Source organism: Pygoscelis adeliae, unplaced genomic scaffold (genome assembly GCF_000699105.1).
Source record: "Pygoscelis adeliae isolate BGI_AS28 unplaced genomic scaffold, ASM69910v1 Scaffold14, whole genome shotgun sequence".
NCBI lineage: Eukaryota > Metazoa > Chordata > Aves > Sphenisciformes > Spheniscidae > Pygoscelis > Pygoscelis adeliae.
In genome coordinates this window covers 15,517,803-15,539,329 of record NW_008825109.1, presented here as the reverse complement: position 1 = coordinate 15,539,329, position 21,527 = coordinate 15,517,803, and positions in this window count along the sequence as shown.

Genomic DNA, 21,527 nt, shown 5'->3' with positions numbered 1-21,527 from the left:
GCCGACCGATGCCCAGCCAGTCCCTGAGCAGCGGCCCCCCCGGCCAGCTTCCCCCAGTTTGTGTACTGAGCATGATGTCACATGGTATGGAATATTTCTTTGGCCAGTTTGGCTGTGCCCCCTCCCAGCTTCTTGTGCACCTCCAGCCTTCTCTGTTGGTAGAGCATGGAAAACTAAAAAGTCCTTGGCTAGTGTAAGCATTACCTAGCAACAACTAAAACGTCGGTGCGTTATCAACTTTGTTCTCAACCTAAATCCAAACCACAGCACTGTACCAGCTACTAGGAGGGAAATTAACTCTATCCCTGCCAAAACCAGGACAACTTCTTAGACAAGTACAATAGACACTTAGACAACCAGAATTTTAATAGTTTGTTCTCAGGGTACTTTGCCATTTTTACATTCCAAAGTCTAATCATCACTTCCTAAAATGTCTCAGGTTGCTATCTGACTTATAACTTGCAGGCATGATCTAATCAAAAACAGACTGCATGATGTGCCCATAGACATTCCTTAGGCCTCCTCAATGTCACTTTTAAATCACTGTTCTGTGGAAATAATTTCTCTCCCGAAGGCCTCCAAGAGTCTTTCTAAGCAATGCCCTTACCTAGAGTATACTGTAATTCTTTTCAACATACCTATCGTCACATTTTCAGAATGTTATTATACGAAATGCAAAAAGAATATTTTTCTTGTTCTGGTTACACAGAAGATGGAACACTGTTCCATCCAATGGACAGGCTGGAGAAGATCTGATATATCAGATATATGTCGAAGTGATACAAGTGATAACAAAGCAAAATTTTGCTAAAAAACATGACACAAAATCATGACAATGAACCAGATATTATTGACTTTCTCATATAAAGGAAAAAGAGCTTGCTTAAACAAAGGGAGGCTGGTCTACCACATGGACTGAGAAAAAGCTTAGAATCCAGGCTGAGCCTTTATCCAATAATTCATTGACTTGTTCCAAAGTAAGTTCATTTTTGTTTTGAAGGGAGTATCTATTTCCTTTCTTTTCTAAGCAGCATCATAAGTTAATTCCAAGTGTTCTCCTCCATTTTAGCCTGTGCTGAGAACGTCCTTGATTTTGTCATTTTTTATGTATGTTAAAGCACAAGAATCTACAGCAAGTTAAACACAAACTCCTATCACTTGTGGGATTTAAAATTAAATGTATGTTCTAGAACACACTTGACAGTGATTTATCCTTAATACAGAACAGTAGGGATGATCAGGTACAAATCCATGCATTTTACTACAAAGTGAGAAAACAAACTTCTGACTGCATACTGAAGTACCGTATACCATTTATTTCACTTCTATACTGAAAAAACTTTAAAGATTAATAAAACAAAATTTCATCCTATTAACCAGTATCTCAATCTCATCCCAAATACCATCTATGTCATGAATCATCACAGCAGCATCATATTCCTAGAAGAGCTGCCACAAAGATAGAAAATTAATAAATTAGTATCTTTGCTGCTATGTGTTGTTGTTACTGCTGCCCCACTCCATTAGGGAAGAAATCAAAGCACACAAAAGAAAGCTCATTAATTCTTACTCCCAATCCCTTTCAATATAAATCATCTTATTTCATGCATTGTATAACCTTTGTCCTTTATGGCTTACATAGTTAACACCAAGAGCATATCAATATGGAGAAGTCATATTGCTATGGTAGAAGTCATCAAATGAATTTCAAATAACTTTAACAGAAGATTTGTATTTTTCCATTCCTAGTGGCTTGTCAATTTGCATTTTCATTCTCCTCTGTCATTTTTTCTCCCCTACTGATTTTTTAAATCAACATTTTGTTTCCCTTTGTCTTGAACTTGTTCCAGACTAAATAAGGTAACATACTTGATCTGTACCATGCATAATATATAGAGTTCATAATCATCGACATTTCAAGAGTTTTCAAAGTTGCAGTCAAGCAAAGAGAACTCTTCAAATACCTGTTTTGACATTGCTTCTGTTTCTCAGTGACAGCATGCAGTCTGCCAGGCTCAATACCCATGATACACCTATTTCAGACTAAAGGGAGGAGATTTTTAAAAGTAATTTCATGTACCAGTAAAAGTTGAAAGCAGGAAAGTTAAGGAGAGGTCTGTGGAACAGACCTCATGTTGCTAGTTGTTCTTTCATTCTATCACAAATGGAAAGTAGTTTGAAGTAAATTGTATTTACAGAACTGAGAAAGTACTATATAGTTAAAAAATTGACAAAGAGCATTATAGAATCCATTGAAAGACAGATGCTCATGAGTAGCAGTGTAAGTAGCATTGTCTCCATCTTGATTTTAGTATTTTATGTATCATTATGTTTTAATAGATTCTGTGCATGTTTGCTGCCGACAAATGAATACGGATTTGAAGCTAATCTCCTACTATTCCATAGTAGGATATCTAACATTAAATTAATTTCAAATCATGAAACTAATACTACAATAAAACCAAAATAGCAATTAAGAGTAAGAGAGAAGTTGTCCACTAAGAAGGATCATTTTTTTTGGTGAAGGTAAAGAGAAAGTAAAACAACTTCAGCTATGCTACTGCCAGATGATAGAGATATTATTGATGAATAACTAATGGGAGGGGGAGAGAGAAATTAAAAAAGCAATAGTTGCATATCTGCTGTCTCAGACAAGTTCAGTAAACCTTTTCCTTCCTGTCTCACTAGAGAATTTCATGCTAGCCAACTCATTTTATGAAGAATAACAGAAAATTGTGTTTTGGGCAAACAAAATTAAAAGGTAGCAATTGTATTCTACAATGAAAGAGGATTAGACGTTGTAGGAATCATTTTCAAACATGTTACGTGGACTTCTAGTTGAAGAGAGATATTGTTACATGTGTACATTACACGTATAAAACTGATTTAAACAATTTATCAGTTGTCAATCATTGATTTCTATCAGTAAGCCACAACATGATGTAAAAAATAGTATGGACACTTCCTGCATGCATAAACCTGAACAGTCCTCTCTTGTTTTAAAGTTTGGGGATCAAGTATTTTTACCTGAATCAACAACACATCACAGCAAAAATATGGAATGAGTGCATAGTCTTGTACCAACATATTAATATATCAAAGTAGTTACACTAAAAGTCATAAAGATTCACTTTTTACAAGTAGGCAGATATAATAGTTCTTCCACTATTCTACAAATTCATACTGAGATGAAGTTATTTAGTAGCAGAATTTACAGCAGTTATTCTACTAGTTACTCATCTATCATATCCCTTGGTAATTATCGTAAGCCTCCAACATAACCACCTTTATCCTCCACCTCTTCTCTTCTCTTCTCTTCTCTTCTCTTCTCTTCTCTTCTCTTCTCTTCCCTTCCCTTCCCTTCCCTTCCCTTCCCTTCCCTTCCCTTCCCTTCCCTTCCCTTCCCTTTCTTCTCTCTTCTCTCTTCTCTCTTTTTCCTTCCAAAATAGCTAAACCAGCTATGCAATAACAGATTAAAATGTTTTAAAGAATAAGCATAGACCAGAATAAGGTCCAATGAAAAGGCATATCACCCTAGAAGGAATATCAGGCATTCATTTAAATTTCAGAGCTGTTATCAGCCTCCTTCCTTCCTATGTAGTGTGAGAGACCCAAAAGATCCTCAGGTGGGCTGCAGGAGTTATGATGGTTGAAGCCTAAAGGGATGAAGAGAGGACACATGGTAACCTTGTCTTTACGGAGCTAAAAAGGACAAGAGAGAAAAAGAAAGAATATAAAAAAAAGATGAGAAATCATATTCTCACTGATTTTCTGTGTAATATTTATGTCTGTTTATAAGCTCTTAACTTTTTTTGTTTGTTTGTTTAAGATTCACAATTCCCCCATTTTCTAAAAGAAATCAAAGTCAGACAGAATGAGACTGCTATAAAAAATTATTAACAAAATTTAGAAGTTGAAGATGGTGCAAGATCTGGGCAACATAAGAGACAGTAAATTCTGCTTCTCTTCAGATCCATGACCCAGAAAGTAGAAATCTGCATTAGAGTAAGGGAGAAATTAGGATATCAATAGAGGAGACTGCTGAAGGAAATAAAATTTACTGACAGTGACAGTAACAGAGTATGCACTGGTTTCATTTGAATTTGAGAAACCTAAATTTCAAAAATATTTGCACAGGCGTTAGAGTGATTTAGATAAATCTTCTGAAGAGAATGCGTTGGTTGCCTCCTTGTAGTTTGTGTGAACAGCAAGCCATTCTGTTTTAATACACCATTACCACTCAGAGTAAACACAGAAAAGGTTTTAATTCAAAATATGCACAATCACACACTTGCAAACTATCTCAAGTAAGTATTTTAATCTGAATTCAAGACAGAAGACAACTTGTAGAAAGAAAAAGATTATGAAGATAGAGTCTTCTGCAGTCAAATTGCCTCATTTCTACTAACTTTGTATTGGCTCTGAGAGAACCATTATGTATGTTTCCAGCAGCTTGCCAGTCAGTCCTCTAGGAAAGTAGGAAAGTAGGCAGACTGCTGAGAAAAAGAGTCGATAAAATAAATAATGAAGGGGAAATTATTTAATTCCTTCCTTGAAAAAGTAATTATTTTAGATTACTTAGATTATTTTTTAGAACAAGTGTAATAACCACAGTCTTAATTCATGCCTATGGTTCAATTCAAATCATATTTGTTTTCTTCCTATCAAGGATTCATTAAATCTTTGATTAGATGAGGTAATTATTTCAGGTAGCTTTCCTAAGACACAACAGAAAATGGAACAACTGATTAAAGAATTAGTTATTTGTGGTTAAAGGCCAAGTTCTGAAGACAGACAAAAGGAAGACCACAATCTGAAATCTATTCGAGAGCTTTCCAACTGAGAACTGATTAAATAGATACAATATACAAAATTCTTCTATGTCCAGTATTGTTTCACTGGTTACAGCTTAATCCAGTTAAAAATTTAGTGTGGCATGAATGCCTCTTAAATAATAAATAGGAAATAGCTTCCTAACAAGAGCTCTGTGTTGTTCTGTCTCTTCTAAGTGAATGACTCCTATTTTGAGTTCCCTTTGCTCATAGTGTCTAGATATCTAGACATCTAGACACATCTAGAACTAGGATGTCTGTGATTCAATAGTGCATACTGCAGAAGTTCAGTTAGAAGTAGCGTAAATACATTTCCCACTTCAGTGCATATTGTTTAAATTTCTTCCCTAAAACAAATGAAATCGGAATACATTTGTTAAAACTCTTAAGAGTGTCTAAAAAAATATAGATACCTATTTTTGAAAGTGCTGAAGAACTGGATTACTGTACCTAAATAATGTAAAAGTATGTGGTCAGTACATGAAAAAATGCCAAAACTTGAAGATCGGTCTTTTATTTCCATCGTCTTTGCTTTGCAAAAAGGAATTACAGCCAAAAATTACCTTATAAAACAGAGTCAGAAGTCCACACTACAATTGCACTGTTTATAATGAGACACTTCAAGTTTTGTCTGGCTTTATCGTGTCGTATTTCAGATGTTTTACCTGGGAAGGATTCTAGAAGTAGTCATGGGATAGACAGAACAGTCCCAATAGCACAGAACTACATTAAGAAACAAACATGCTTAACTGAACTAATAATTTAGTACTTAAAATACACATTTGGAATAGATCTCTAAATAAATAAATAAATAAAATTAACTGCAAAATCCTTCCTCGATGATCACAGCACAAAATGATACACTGAGAGGAAAAGTGAAAGCAGTAGCAACATTTTCTTTTTCTCTGGTTCTTCAACATCCAGAAGGATCCTGGGATACCTAATCCAAACAACTGTGGGCAACTAAAAGATAATACGGGAATGAGAGTCAAAAATAAGATTAACTTTTTTCTATAACACCTTAACAGGCCTTATAAATAAAAAGAATCTTGACACTATGCCTCTTCAGTGTAGCAAGGGCTTTTGACAGTCTTGTGATATTCTGAGAAATGCGTTGGCTAAACCACTGTAGATTAAACAGTTTTAAAATGGGTTCATATCTTGTAGAAAACTCATCACCAGAGTAGTTAGCAAAGGTTCACAGTAAAAATAAAACAAACTAAAAAAAGTGTTAAATGAAATCAGCCAAGTGTATCTCTTGCATTCAGTACTTCTCAATACTTTCATTAATGAGCTAGATAACGAAGGACCTTCCTCAAATTTGAAGACAATATGAATGCAGGAAGTAGGAGAAAGGTGTGCAAAGTGCTTTCAGTGCTGCCAGGAAGGATGTGATTTAAAAAATGCTCTTGACTAATTGAAGCAATACCCTGAATTATGTAGGATGTAATTCTGTAATGGGAAGAGAAAATTGTTATTAGGTAAGAATAATTTGCTGTGCAAATACAAGCACTTAGTCGCCAAATAGAAGATCTATAGAAAAAGATGTGTGAGTTATAAAATGAGATTTATTTGAAGACTGGGGAGACATGATAACTGTACCCAATATGTGCTAAAAGCTTCCATAATAAAAAGACATCATATGTTCTCCACATTCACTCAAGATGGGACAAGAAGTAATCAAGTTAAGCTGTATTAAAGAACTTTGATTTTAGATGGTAGTTGAAAAAGAATCTGAAAGTAAAAATCAACTTAGGGGTTCTTGAATCTCCCATTACTGGTAATTTTAAAGAACAAAATAGATAAAAGAAGGTTTGTGTTGATTTGACCTGCCTTGGAGGAGTGAGTTAGAGCCAATGACTTCTTGAGGTGACTCTCAGCCTTATCTTCTATGATTATCAACTAACTTCTCTGTCCTCAGCCCTGTACATTTCGGCTGGAGAGAACTCAATCTTTAACTTCATTGCCAGTTCAGTTGCAATCCTTTTTCCTAGCTATGAATTTGCAATGTGCTGAAATAGAGTTTCAAATGCCCTGTTTATGTTATTTGTCCTTCTGGTGCATATTTGACGGCCACTGCCACTAATAGTATGCAACAACATCTTATGATTACCGTCTCATGAGAGCAAAGTGCCAAGAACTTTAACAGCTTTAAGCATAGGATCAGCAAAGAGCTGTCACTCTTTCTTCCATCATTTTTATTTTTCTAAAGTATGAGAGAAAACTCTCCTGCCTTGCTTGATGTATGTCATCAACAGCAAAATCAGAGCTAACTGCAGTTTTCATACCCTGCAAAGCAGCATGTCAGGAGCTGAGCTGCAGCCATCAGTTAAATTAGCTCCTAGCATGCTGGGCTGCTATGCTCTCATATTGTTAATTTTTCATAAACAGAAGTTGTTTCAAAGAAAACAAGCTATGCTAACTTAGAATAACTCGTTATTCTCTTCTTTTTCCATCTTAAGATTTTGCATTAGTAGCTTGCATGCTCCACTGCTTGAAACACTGTAAAGCCAGGGATACGATTAGATTTACGGAGGAGACCTCTATATGCCACTCAGCTAGGTCTCCTTAAAGGGAAATTGAAATGGTATTTTGTTACCATTGAATGGACTTTTTGTTACCTTGTTACCTTGCTGATCATGTCAACTGTTGTCATATATACCCACAATTGAAACACTTTTTAATGCTTAATTATGGACATGCCAATCAAAACCATAGTTACAAATAAATAACTTTTGCACTTCAGGCTAAGAATGTATTTCCTACATTAAGTATAAAGCTAACTAATCCTCCCAAAATGTCAATTCATAATCTGGGCAGAGATATATATTTTTAAGCAGATAAAAGTAACACTGTGTATTTAGTTTACAGAAATAAGGTTAAAATACAAAAGATCCTTAAAATATATCCAGACAACTTGTTAGAAAGGAGCTTTTCAGAAAAAGATGTGGGGGTCCTAGCAGACAGCAAGCTGAAGAGGAGATGGTAGTGTCCCTTTGCAATGAGGAAAGCCAAGCACATCCTGGTCTTTATTAGCAAAAGTGTGGCCATCAGGTCCAGTGAAGTGATTCTCCCCTTCTGCTTGTCCTGTATTTCATTAAAGACTATCCATATGTGAAAGACACTGACATACTGGAGCACATTCAGCAGATGACTACCAAGACAAGTGAGCACTGGATCTCACAATGTACAAAGAAAGACACAAAACTGAATTTGTTCAGCTTGAAGTTGCTCAGGGAAGAGCTTATTGCTCCCTACAACTCCCTACAATCAAAGGATGTTGTGAAGAAGTATCCAGACTCTTCTCAGAGGTACACAGTGGCAAGAAGGGAGGCAATGGGCACAAGTTGGAACACAGGAAATTCTGACTCTGTCTAAAGGAGAATCTTGTTCACTATGAGGATGGTCCAAAAATGGCAGAAGTTGCCCAGAGACCCTGTGAAAACTCCATCCTTGGAGATATTCAAAGCTCAACTGGACAAGACGGATCAACTTGATTAAAATGGGCCTGCTTTGAGCAGAGGTTTGGACTAGAGACCTCTGAAGGTCCCTTCTGATGTACATTACTCTTTGATTCTATGCTGTATTGTGTGCTTTTATTATATATAGTAGACCATTCAAATTTCCCATGTACTTCAAATCTCTGAAGTCTTGTGAAATGACTTTCACAAATGTGTTAAGGAGGAATGCCTATTTTTGACCATTTGTCTTCATAAGAAAAAGTTTCTCATTTAGTTGTGCCTGTTAAGACCTGTTCTGCCAAAGGGCTATATGCTGAAGAACTGTCTTTCAAAATAGCTTGTCTTGTAGGTTTTTCCTGTCTTTCCAAGGAGTTTTTCTGCCATGTAGATAATTTGTGAGTAGCCTATTTCTCCTTTTTTTCTCTCCATAAGATTAAATACCTTAAATTAGGGTGAAAACATCTATTGTAAGAACTATTTGCCTTCAACTACCTTGAGAATAAAGGAAGGGGGTGCCTGCCTTCAAATAAGCTTTGCTAATGATAATTCCATTACCAATAAACAATGAAAGCTTGAAAGAGTGCAGATTTTCAACAAATTCTCAACCCTGGAACATTGTTCATCACTCTCTTCTGAAAATGAGTAATTACAAATAAATAGTACCGAATCTAAAAGATTAAATCTAATCACTGAGAAAAGTTATACTGTGGTTTACGAGGTTTGACCTTCAAAAATAATCCTACAGCACAATGGAAAATAATATACATAAATAAAACTTACCCCATTTCTCCAGAGAATTGCTTGCACAATACAATACAAACAGATTGTATTTAAAGAGAAAATTGAATTTAATATATATATAATCTTGAGATGAAAATACACTAAGTAAACCACTATAATACAAAGGTGCTGAAGACTTTATGCTCTTCAAATTAGAAAATGTTTATGCAACATTCAATTTCAGTTTTCTATGCATGCTTTAAAATATAAACATTTGTCAGTGTTACAGTATTAAATTGCCTTTTTCACAACTCTGGAAATAGCAATGTAACGTTTCTCATTCTTTTTGAATATTGCCTACTGCACTGCAATTCTTGCCTAGTACACCTGATTTTAAACTGTTTTAAAATCTGAGATATGCAGATGAGAAAGTATGTAGCAATCAAGTAATCCTGCCTATTTTTTCAAATCATGGGAAAAACCTTCTGTCAGTGAAATTCTGGAAATGATGCAGTTTGCAATGAAGTTAACTTAGCTAGACATGCATGCACATCTCAGACACTCTTAACTGCAATGCATTGGTAACAGATTTTACTTAAAAGCCCAACTTAGCCCACTGAAGTTTGTAGCACTTCCTAAACTGGATTTTCCAAGAAACCTAAGGAATTTAATTACCTGTCTCCCACTGAAACAAGAATGGAGCTGTGCAAAAAGGACAAGACCATAAAACACATTTAGGAACTTGGTGATGCAGACAGATACCTTTAAAAAGGATTTGAGAGAGACTTTAGGCTCTCCTGGAAGCTGCACAAAGGACTAGGTTTCATAAGAGTGCAGATGCCCTAAGGGACTGCTACTCTCTAACCTAAAAATTCAGATCCTCAAAACCTTGCTCAGCTGCTACATAACCCTGGAAACTTCTGAAACTTAGTATTGCAAAAATAATAATATAATAAGAAAATCACCACAGTACCTAAACTATCTGTTTCTTGGCAAATGCAGCATGGTCCAGTTAGTCACTTCATCTAAATCTAGAGTTCATACCCTCCTGCTGCCCAACAGGAGATCATCACTGACTGCTATACTGTATTCTGAGATGTGTCCCACAGTATCTGTTGTTATTCCAATCTGCTTGATTCAGGGAAAGGAGACTGAGAAAACACACCATCACTTAAAAAGTAGATAATAATAAACTAGAGACAGCCTATTTGAAATCTTTCTTAACTGTGGTAGTCTTCTTTCAGTAGAACAACCTCTTAATATTGACAGGGCTCACATGGCTGACAACGGTCAACAGAGGGAAGGGACAAAAAAGTGGTTAGGAAAAAACAGTGGAAGTCCTTCTAAGTCCTCCTTTTTGGTCTCAACTGTTTTGAATTAACATCTTATTTCAAATACGGTCCTAAGAGACTTATTCAAAAGTAAAGAAACAAACAAAAAGTAGTTTGTAATATGCCCAGGATAGCTCAGTAAAGCATAACAGTTCTCTCAGAACATCTATGCAAGTGCAGGGTTACATTGATAGGTGGTATTTAATGGAAAATGTGTCAACAAAACTGCTCTGAAACAGAGGAACCTCAGGAACAGAGGAAATAAATTATATAGTATTTAACATCTACTTGCTCTGTCTCACTGTTTTGCTATTGCTTAGTTCGGATTTTTGGATGGCTGCTTCTTAGATTTGTACTTCTTTCAAAACAAAGGGCAGCTCTTTCAAATCTAGGGAGGAACAGAAAATTTTTGCTAAGTATTTTCTTTGTAATCCTCAAAATATTTACTCAAATAATTTTATGCTTAGCTAGCAAGGCATTTATTATGCACAAAATACAGCACAGTTTTCCCTAAATATCTCAACTAACTGAAGTACTTGTGGACTTCAATATCTTTTTGAAATAACCTTGCTTTCAGAGGATTTTCAGCACAACATGATCAATTAAACGTCCCTCAAATTTAAAGGAAAAAGAAACAGTAAAATTGCACAACAGTGGGTCACTGTATGTGCAACTGTTTTACTTTGAAATCTCTTTAGATACGGGGGGGGGGGGGGAGACAACAGGTAGGAAAGGTTGTAATAATGACAAGTAGTCTGTCTCTTCCTCCTGTTTCCTTGCAAATCTAGAAAAGGTAGCATGGAGTTTTTTGCTTTGTATTTGCTCAAGTCAGATTTAGAGCTAAGATTTTGCCAATGCTTGGGAAAAACAAAAGTGTGAGCAAATACTACTCCAGAAGCTTACTGAAAGTGCTCTGTATTTCCGTGTCAAAAAGCAAGTTCAATCGTCATTTTAATCTCCTATATTCACAGGCCAGAGAAGACAAGTACACTTCAGGGCAACACATTCGGCCCCAGGTGAAAGTTGGAGAGTTGTTTCATGTCACTCAAAGCAACCACTCCAGTTGATTAATAAACAGCCCAGAGACACTCCAAAGGAATCTCTCTCTCACACACTGTCTTCAGCGACTGATGTGACATGAGGAGGCAAGATCATTGGTAAAGGTTGAGAGAGCAAAGAGTCTCCCAGCTCAGTGCAGAAAGTAATGATCTTTATCAAGAACCTGTTTCAAAGAAGTACTTTACAAATGTTAATCTACCTGGCATATACATAATTTTGATCCAATCACTAAATCACTCCAAGCTCAGCCTTCAGGGTCTGGACATAATCTAGGTGCTCATTTTGCCAAGGTCCCCCTTTCCAGAAGCTGAAACTTTACAGCTCAGGAGATTGCTGCACAGGAGAAGCAGCAGCTCATGCTCTTTAACTCAGTTTAACTCCACAGATTAACTCCCAGGACAACTGTAGCTGCACAATACCTATGCATGCAGCACTTCTTAACAGTTGTTCTTAGACATGAGATGGCTGACAGGTCTAGACACAATAACAAACCCTAAATTCTTTCATTTCCTTAGCAATGCACTTATGTGAGGTCCATTGGTGCAGAAAAACCCTTCTCAAATTTCAAATCTCCTGAATCATGAAATTACCTTATCCAGCAGAGGTATGCAATACTACATTTTAAACAGGGTTCATAGCACTTACAACAGTGTTGTGAGTAATAGAAGAGCCTAGGGAACTTCTCATGTCTCTCTGACCCGTTTGAGTTTCTACCCTTTCAGAATGTAACATCATACCTTCTTTTTTGTTGTTGCTGCTGCATACTTTGGGAATTTTCCACCTTCCCAGCTCCAACCTTTTTCTGTGAGGTTGCAGCAAGCTCCCCCCCACCCCACCCAACATCAGGATGAACAATCAAAGTTCCTTACCTGGAGAACATGCTGCTATCATTCATAAAGCCCATGGCAATGAGACCTTTCATGAGTCAGTTGTTCCTACTATCAGCCAAAACTAATAAAAAGTACATAGACTACTTCAGCACTTACTCTCTGTTTAGCAAATCACTTAAACACACTTAAGTGTTTGGCTCAACACAGAGGTATTTTACTGACTTATAACTTTGGGAGCACCGAAGTGTGGACATTATTAACCTGCTAAACCTGCACTGACAGCCTGCTCCTGAGATTATTAACTTTAAACTGTTTATTTGTCAAGAAACCTCAATTAAGTTATCATAAATAGAGTAGCTGGGAAAAATAAATCTCTCCTTTAATGTTTCGGATTTTCTCTGTTAGCTTCTGTTTTCAGCACACAGCCTGAGAGAAGAAATTCTCCCAGTGCTCTGTGTGATGTACACCTGAAAACATCAAACAAAAGAGATGTTTCCTACTTCTGCTCATTATTAACTTCAAGTATCCTCAGCAGCAGCCCACAGAACAAGAGGAAAAAACCTACCAGATGGGTGAAAATGACTAGGTTCGGACCCTTCTATGCAACTCAGCTAGTGTGATGTCTAGAGTGATTTCAATTAATTTGTTACCCTCCTTGCCTGGGGACAGAGGCAATGAGGGTGAGAACACCATGCTGGCACTAGCTTCCTGGAAACAAACAAACCTTAAGTTTAGTATTTGGGTGCATCCTTACAATAGTCTGTGAGAACAAATTAATAGCTGATTTATCCTGAAAATCGAGGTTCCTTGGGAATTGCCAAAGAACACAGGAAATCTAGGAAACTGCCATCCATACAGGATGCAGATGAATCCCAGAACTTAGTAAGATTAAAAAAAAAGCACTGGTATTGGTATGAATAACAGCCCAATTTTGGGAGAGCTCTTAAACCCAATGTTTCACACATTGAACTATTAACTGACTATTTTCAGTGGTAGAATACTGAATTAATAGCTAGTACAAAATCCTTCAGACGAAGAAATAAGAATTTAGTTGTAAGCAAATCTGGGATAATCTGGATCATGCAGGCTGCCCATAATTAAAGATTAGTTTAAAGTGTAAAAAAAAAAATAAAAAAATCTGGGTTTAACAGCTTTTCCAAAATTGGTTATACTTAGTGACTCCAGTGATGTCTCTTACTAGATCAGTATCAATCTTTTTCTTTTACTCTTACTAAGCTCATGGATTCATTTGCACCCTACTTACACATATTTTTTTTTATTCATTTGCTACCTTTCAATTCCAGACGTGTTCTTTTTGTTTTAACAAATGTAGGGACCTGAAATTCAACATCTTGCTTTTACGTTTCACTTCAAACACTACATATTTCAAACAACATGCACATTTGGGCTACATCTGAGGCATAAAAGAAAAGAGTTGCCAAGCCCACAGAAATTCATTCTGTTGGTAGCTGGTGGACAAAAATAAAGCTGAATGAAAGGTATCAACCAATGGGCAAGACTGAAACTTAAATTTAATTTGCTTTTATGTTGTGTTAAATCCACTCTTGAACAAAGTGGAAATTACATAGCTGCGATAGCACTGGGCAGAACAGCTAGGCTGAACTATCTCTGGCACATGCAGTCACCCTAACATTTTGCAATGACTTACAGAGATCGAGTGTAACACTCCTGGGCTTAAATACTATGAGATTGCATTTTAAAATCTTTCTTGGGCATGAAGTTTTTTTCTGCAATCCTGTACACTGATGTATTCTGCTATAGCAAAAGTCACTGGAGAATTAAAGCAGCTGCAAGAACTAAGGAAGCAGCTAGCTGCGGTGGCTGGCAGGCAGCTGATGCTGAAGCATCAGCCGTGGCTGGGCTGAGGCTGAGGCTTGCATCAGCCAAGACAAACAGGCACAAAAGCTGCTCCGGGGCCAGTAAACATGAACTGTGAGGGGGGGTATTAACAGCACAGAGGAAAAAAGCCAATTTGTTCCAGCAGTTGCTTCATCAAATCAGACAGGAGAACTTGAAGTCACAAGTTTCAATAAAAGTGCATATGACATCTCATCTTAACTTCCTACTTTTTTTTTCTTCTCTCCTTGCTTTGTTAAGCCATTTGAGTCAGCATTTGCAAGCGAGGAGAAAGAGCTCACAGAATAATCAAAGCAGTTCAATTTCACTTGCCCAGATTCTTGGGCTTGAAGAGATGTTAATTAAAGACCAACGAACTGAGATCCTTGTTGCCACCAAAGTGGTTAGAAGGATATATATATACATTAACTATATTTTAAGCACTCTTGTCTGTTTCATAAAATAGGCAAACATTTTCAGTTGTACTTAATTTTTGAAGTTTTCCAGGGCCTTAATTATTCTTGTTGTCTTACTTAATTTTCTAACGTTCTGAACAACATTTTTGAGAGTCACCAGTTTTCACAGAGTATATTACTGTCATGGTTTAACCCCAGCCGGCACCACACAGCTGCTCACTCACTCCCCCCCGATGGGACGGGAGAGACAATCAGAAGGGTAAAAATGAGAAAACTCGTGGGTTGAGATAAAGGCAGTTTAATAGGTAAAGCAAAAGCCACGCGCACAAGCAAAGCAAAACAAGGAATTCATTCACTCCTTCCCATGGGCAGGCAGGTGTTCAGCCATCTCCAGGAAAGCAGGGCTCCATCACGCCTAATGGTTACTTGGGAAGACAAACACCATCACTCCGAACGTTCCCCCCTTTCTTCTTCTTCCCGCAGCTTTATATGCTGAGCATGACGTCATATGGTGTGGAATATCCCTTTGGTCAGTTGGGGTCAGCTGTCCCAGCTGTGTCCCCTCCCAATGTCTTGTGCACCCCCAGGCTACTCGCTGGTGGGGTGCTGTGAGAAGCAGAAAAGGCCTTGACTCTGTGTAAGCACTGCTTAGCAACTGCTAAAAAATCAGTGTGTTATCAACATTATTCTCATACTAAATCCAAAACACAGCACTGTACCAGCTACTATGAAGAAAATTAACTCTATCCCAGACGAAACCAGCACAATTACACAAGAGAAAATTGGTATTACACACAATATAAACAGCTGTCTGCAATGAGAAGATTTCTTTTTCCACTGGGCTTTTGGGAAAAAAAAAAAATCTTTTTTGGAGTCAGTAGTTTTGATTAGACAACATGCAATCTCTTTCTTATCACTTTACTGATATTAACAAATAGCATCAAAAAAGGCAAATATATACTTTTGCAATACCAAAAATCTAAAAAAAGGCAACAGAGAAACATTGGCCCTGAATAGTTAATAACAAGATTCCTACAAATAAAAAGAGTTGACATAGGTGGAATATAGTGCTACATCAAAAACCAGTGTGGTAGAAGAAGCTGGACAGTTTCTATCTGGCTGTATATTAGTTTCAGAATATTTAATAAAAGTCATTAGCAAAACAGTCATCACCCCTCTATTCAATATGAGTGGGATTTTCCATAACATCATTATTCTACAGTTTACTAAAGTGGCTGCCCAAAGTAGGAAAAATCATCCTATGCTGTTGAGCAGCAACAATGAACCTGGCAGCAAATCAGTAAAAAGTGTAATAAAACCTTCTGGTGATGAAGGCTCACAATAACTTCTCTTAGTAGATCTCATTTTGTATATTGATTCCTAGAGGAAAGCCTAAAGTCAGCCTGATTTCTTTCATCAGTAGTTTAAAAAAATTTGAATTATAAGGCAATTTCAAAGCACTGTGTGCTGAATGACACCTGCCAACATGGATCCTATTGCCTACTATTTTGGTGTATCGATTTGAATACTCACTTGGGAGCGGTCTACAGAAATCAGAGTCTGCCCGTGCACAAGCAAGATGGCAAAGAAACAAGATTTCTATTTTAGCTCAGGAAGACTATAGATTAGGTGCTGTCCCATGCTTTTCCACAGTTCCCATGGTCTGGACCAAGAAGATTTTCAAGTGTAACCAAAGCATTATGGAGTTTGGCTTTACACGAACAAGCCGCAGCCCTGAGGAAGCATCTTACCTGAAATGGATATTGGCTGACACATCCATTCCAGCTGCGATTCTTGGTCCTGCACAGCTGACTTTGACCAGCATCCCTCTTACTCTCTGACACTGACTTTTATGTTCTATCTTTTAAGACATACAGGTCACCTAGGAAATGAATATAAAAATTTTCTTAAAAATTTAACCCCAACACACCATTTTTAGCTTCCTGATTTTATGGGTTTTTTTTGCTTCAGGAATTTTTCTGTACAACACCAGTTGTACACAACTCAATTTCTTCAACGAGTATTTTGAATTAAACAACAAATTCCTTTTATTTCTGTACTTTCACATATACATGCATGTACTCTTAAACATAAAACATATTGCACAATAGTAAAAAAAAAAACCAAAACCACAAAAAACCCTGAAAATATTGAGTCAAAACTATACCAGTATTCAAAAATAGGTATGTCTTTGATTTACTTATAACACAGGTTGTGACATTTATCAAAAGGCTGTAGAAACTTAGGAGTTCTTAATCTAAACTCATGTTGGGAAAACATAGCCATATATATGAGATAAAAGGCTTTTAGGAAGAAGTTGATACACAGAAGTAGTTTGAGGAAAAAAAAGTGTTTTGAAACTGACTGGTTTGGTGCATTTAACATTAAGATTTCAGAAACTACCTCTACTAGTATTAAGCCAAAACAAAGACAGGAACACAAGTAGAAGTGATGTATCACTGAGAATTGTTTTTTGTTTGATAGATCCCCTATTTTTATACCAGGTTTTATAATACACAGTTAAGAATTTAAACATTAGAAAACAGCAGATAACAGTAAAGAATTAGGAAGTAGCAGAAAATTGGCATGGTGCTCTCTTACATAACCCAAGTGTGAATACACTGGGAGCGAGGTGAGGGGTGGAGGCTTTGGCATTGGTAATGGTAACCGGCAGTGCAACGCACGATACAGCTGCAAGGCGCAGAGCCGCCATTTAGATCAGAGCTGTGGCTCTCCTGGATGAATTGCTGCAGCAAATAAACTACTAACCCACATTATTCTGAAGCTGCTTAAGGGGCATTGATAGTATACCTTTTGGGGAGGAAAACATGACTTCTTAGGGCACAGCCCCAGTTAGGAATGGCTTACACCTAAATCTCTATCCCTGTATACTTCCTGTCAAATATGAACAGCATTAGCAGCTTCCTCAAAACTTGCTGATCCCAAGTAAAACGCTAAGCTGATAGAAAGCAGGAGGAGAAACCTCCTCTTCATCTCTCATGCTCTATCACAGACATCAGAGCTCAGATGATTTCTTGTCTGCAGCCTCTTTTCTTCTCTTCTGGAAATGAAATTATCACTGGTTCAAAGGATTCCAGTTGCTGCTGCTACTACACGGCCAGAGCTCAGGTTCAATCCTATTACCTAGAAAGGTGGCCTGGTGACCCATTGTTGTGGTTTAACCTCAGCCAGCAACTGAGCACCATGTAGCCACTCAATCACTTCCCCCGGTAGGATGGGGGAGAGAATCGGAAGTGTAAAAGTGAGAAAACTCGTGGGTTGAGGAAAGAACAGTTTAATAATTGAAATAAAATAAAGCCAAATAGTAATAATAATAATAATAGAAGAATATAAAAAGCAAGTGACGCACGATGCAATTGCTCACCATCTGCCAACCGATGCCCAGCCAGTCCCTGAGCAGTGGTCCCGCCCCCCAGCTAACTCCCCCCAGTTTATATACCAAGCATGACATCACATGGTATGGAATACCCCTTTGGCCAGTTTGGGTCAGCTGTCCTGGCTGTGCCCCCTCCCAGCTTATTGCTGGCAGGGCACGAGAAGCTGAAAAGTCCTTGACTAGTGTAAGCACTGCTTAGCAACAACTAAAGCATCAGTGTGTTATCAATGTTATTCTGGTACTAAATCCAAAACCCAGCACTGTACCAGCTACTAGGAAGAAAATTAACTCCATCCCAGCTGAAACCAGGACACCCATCCATTCAACACCCTCAGGACTGCTTTCTACATTTTATGTCACAGGCAGAAAACTGTGCAGGTTCCAACCCTCTCCCCTCCACAAAATCAGTAACTCATCTTGCACTCCCTATATGACCATCATGAACTCCTCATCTTGATGTTCAAAAACCCCCATGAAATTAACCTTAACTACAGCTTTCCATCCACAACCTCTTTCCTCCTCCTCTCTTACAACTGCAAAACTGTTCCAATAAAAGAAATTTCAGTTAAAAGGGAGAAAAAGTGGGTATAGGTCCCTGAAGATTCAGTAGATTCACTGCAAATGGTTGAATTCACTGCAAGAGGAGCCAAGAATGACAACAAATCCTATTGTGTTAAGAACTATATGAGAGTATAAGAGTACTACTTTTTCTTACTCCAGGTTCTTTATACACAGATATGAAAATGTTATCATCTAAACAGGAAAAAAATTGTACCTCTGAAAAATGTACACTTTTAATTACATGCTAGATGTTTAGATTTTTATACCAGCATTTTTTCCTGCTCTGGAAAGCTTGAGCAGGGTGTGGAGAGGGGCTAGGGGTGGCCTGAGATGGTCAGGGAGGGATGAAATTGTTCCAGTTTGCAAGGTTTTAAAAACCAGAATTTCTCAAGAGAGAATAATTTAAATTTTAAAACGTTGTAGCTTGTGAATAATACACATCCCTTATTTAAGCACATTATTATTTAATAGATGACAAAGTCTGAGAGATGGAAAATCCCTCTAGATGCATATTCTTTCATAAATCTTAGAAAACATGTTACTTGATTACTCATTTTTAAATATAGAAGACATTACAAAAATATTATGTTCAATACATAATGGAAGAATTAGATATCAGACATTTTTTACAATCTATCATTCGATACGTACAGTGATCAACACTGTACATTTTAATGGACTCACTTTTTCCCTAGCTTAGATTGCCCATTAAAATCACAAGAAATACTGGAGACAATAAAGGACCCCCTCACTCTGAGATAATTACTTCAGAACTCCTTGTTTCTAAAAAAAAAAATTGGTAAAGATTGAAAAGTTAATTAATTTCACCTAAAATTTAATCAGGTTGTAAAAAAGGGTAACGACAAGACAGGGAAAGCATATCTTTTATACAACTAATTTGTGTCCTTTTTTTTGTGTGTCTTAAGAACATTGGGTTTAGTCACAGCTGTTCACCTCTGCTGTTTACACTTTTCCATTGAATGCCAATGCTATGTACAGGTCTAAGTTACAGTCTACTAAACATCAATTCAAATGAATATTGAACAAATTGCTCCCAGCAATTTGGAAGGTAAATTTTCATTAACTTGACTTTTTGTCATTCCCATTTTAAGGTAAAAAATACAAAAAAAAAAAAGAAAGACAAACCCTCTGAAGGTAAAGGAATGTATTTATGTATCCAATGAGAAAAAAGTAATATTTACAATGAAAATCTGGTACAGCTCCTATTAATCTAGTTATTATAAAATTGGAATAGCTGTTATCATAACCCAGTCAATTCCTTTATCCTTCTACTCAAAAGTATTGTTAGGTTTCTAGGAGACAACTAAACCAAAACCTAATACAAGACAAGATAGTTGAAAACCGCTGGTAACTTGAAAAGAAAGATACTGCTAATATTTCAAACTCCTTAACACCATTGCTAACTAACTATACTAGCAGGAGGTGCCTACGCCTCAGTTGAGCACTCTGAGCATAAGTAAATTCTGAGTCTCTCACAAAAGTTTAATCTCTAAGTCAAGACATGTAACTGGGTCTTCCTGAATTACAAGCAAGTGATTTAACATCTTCCATTCACAGACAATCCTGTGCTACCAGTCACATAACTACCTCTTTTTTTCAAAAACTGTATAAGAACCACACAGTTAGTAATGTGCTACCTTTCATTGCCCTACCTAGGTATTTCCAGTTGAAAGAGACAGCAACCACATGCTAGACTCACATGCCATAAACACCTTAAGTGGCACGGAAGATACCTTGGGAGAAAGCGGCACTTTGTGCAATTAATTAAATTTATTCCAAGTATCTCTTCCCAACTATTACCACTGAAGCACTTTAAAGTGTAGCTCGAAATCAAAAGCCAAAAAAACCCTTCACATCTAGTAGATAGGAACCATCATAGTCCTTTTATACAGAGTAAACGTTTTGATTTAAACGTAACCTGAGTAACCTGCCACACACAGGGTAAAAGCAGGCACATAAGATTTCATCACACTCCCATCTGATGTAGCAGAAAGAAAATGGTCTTTTTCCTCAGTTGAAAAAGTATTAAAGCTATTTTTATTCCTGAATTAAGAAATGTATAACTCACATCCAGTATTCCATTTATACGAAATGATTACACAAGATTTCTGTTCTCAGTTGTGTATGTTGAATGCAGCATCTATAACTCACTTCCTAGTGACTGATATTGTTACTTAATACACATATTATTATTTAAAAAGTATTTTTAACATAATAATATGCACCATAACCATACACTTTTACATCAGGTTTTAAAAAAATGTTTCAACTGACTTTTGCGTAATCTGACACATCAAAGCTAGGTCTAGGACACCTGTCAACTAACTGAAAAGTTACCACAAAGCAAGCAGTTTTAGACCGATTGTTAAATAACTGCTAGAGCCAAGATTACATTTTTAGAACAGTCTGAGGTCATCTGGCAATACTGAACCATGCAGCTCAAATGCCAACCAAGTTCCAAGCCTATTTGATAAGGGGGTCCATATGTGTTGGCATTTTTTCTGAAGGTTTGCTGTCAAATAGTATATATGATCCAATTACTAGTACAGAAAGCTGTGCCACATTTAACTTCTTCAAAATGGTGATAAAATGGAATGAAAAGAAATCAGTGTTAGTAGTAGTTATCACATTCACCTGATGAAATATCATACCTACAGGTCCAAAAAAAATGTATCCTTTCAGTGATCTTGTACTCTCATAGATTGCTGTCAACTGAAGTCCCCTTCTTTTATTCCCCTTTAGTTGTCACTATGTTTTGGACCACACTAGTGTTTCTCTTCCAGGCAAGTCCTTAACACCGTCTGAAAACTCAGGGTTCCTTCACTTAATTAACGTGCAGTACATGATGTGGTAGTCAGCTTAGAATCATAGAATTATAGACTAGTTTGGGTTGGAAGGGACCTCTAAAGGTCATCTAGTCCAACCCCCCTGCCATGGGCAGGGACATCTTCAACTAGATCAGGTTGCTCAGAGCCCCGTCCAGCCTGGCCTTGAATGTTTCCAGGGGTGGGGCATCCACCACCTCTCTGGGCAACCTGTGCC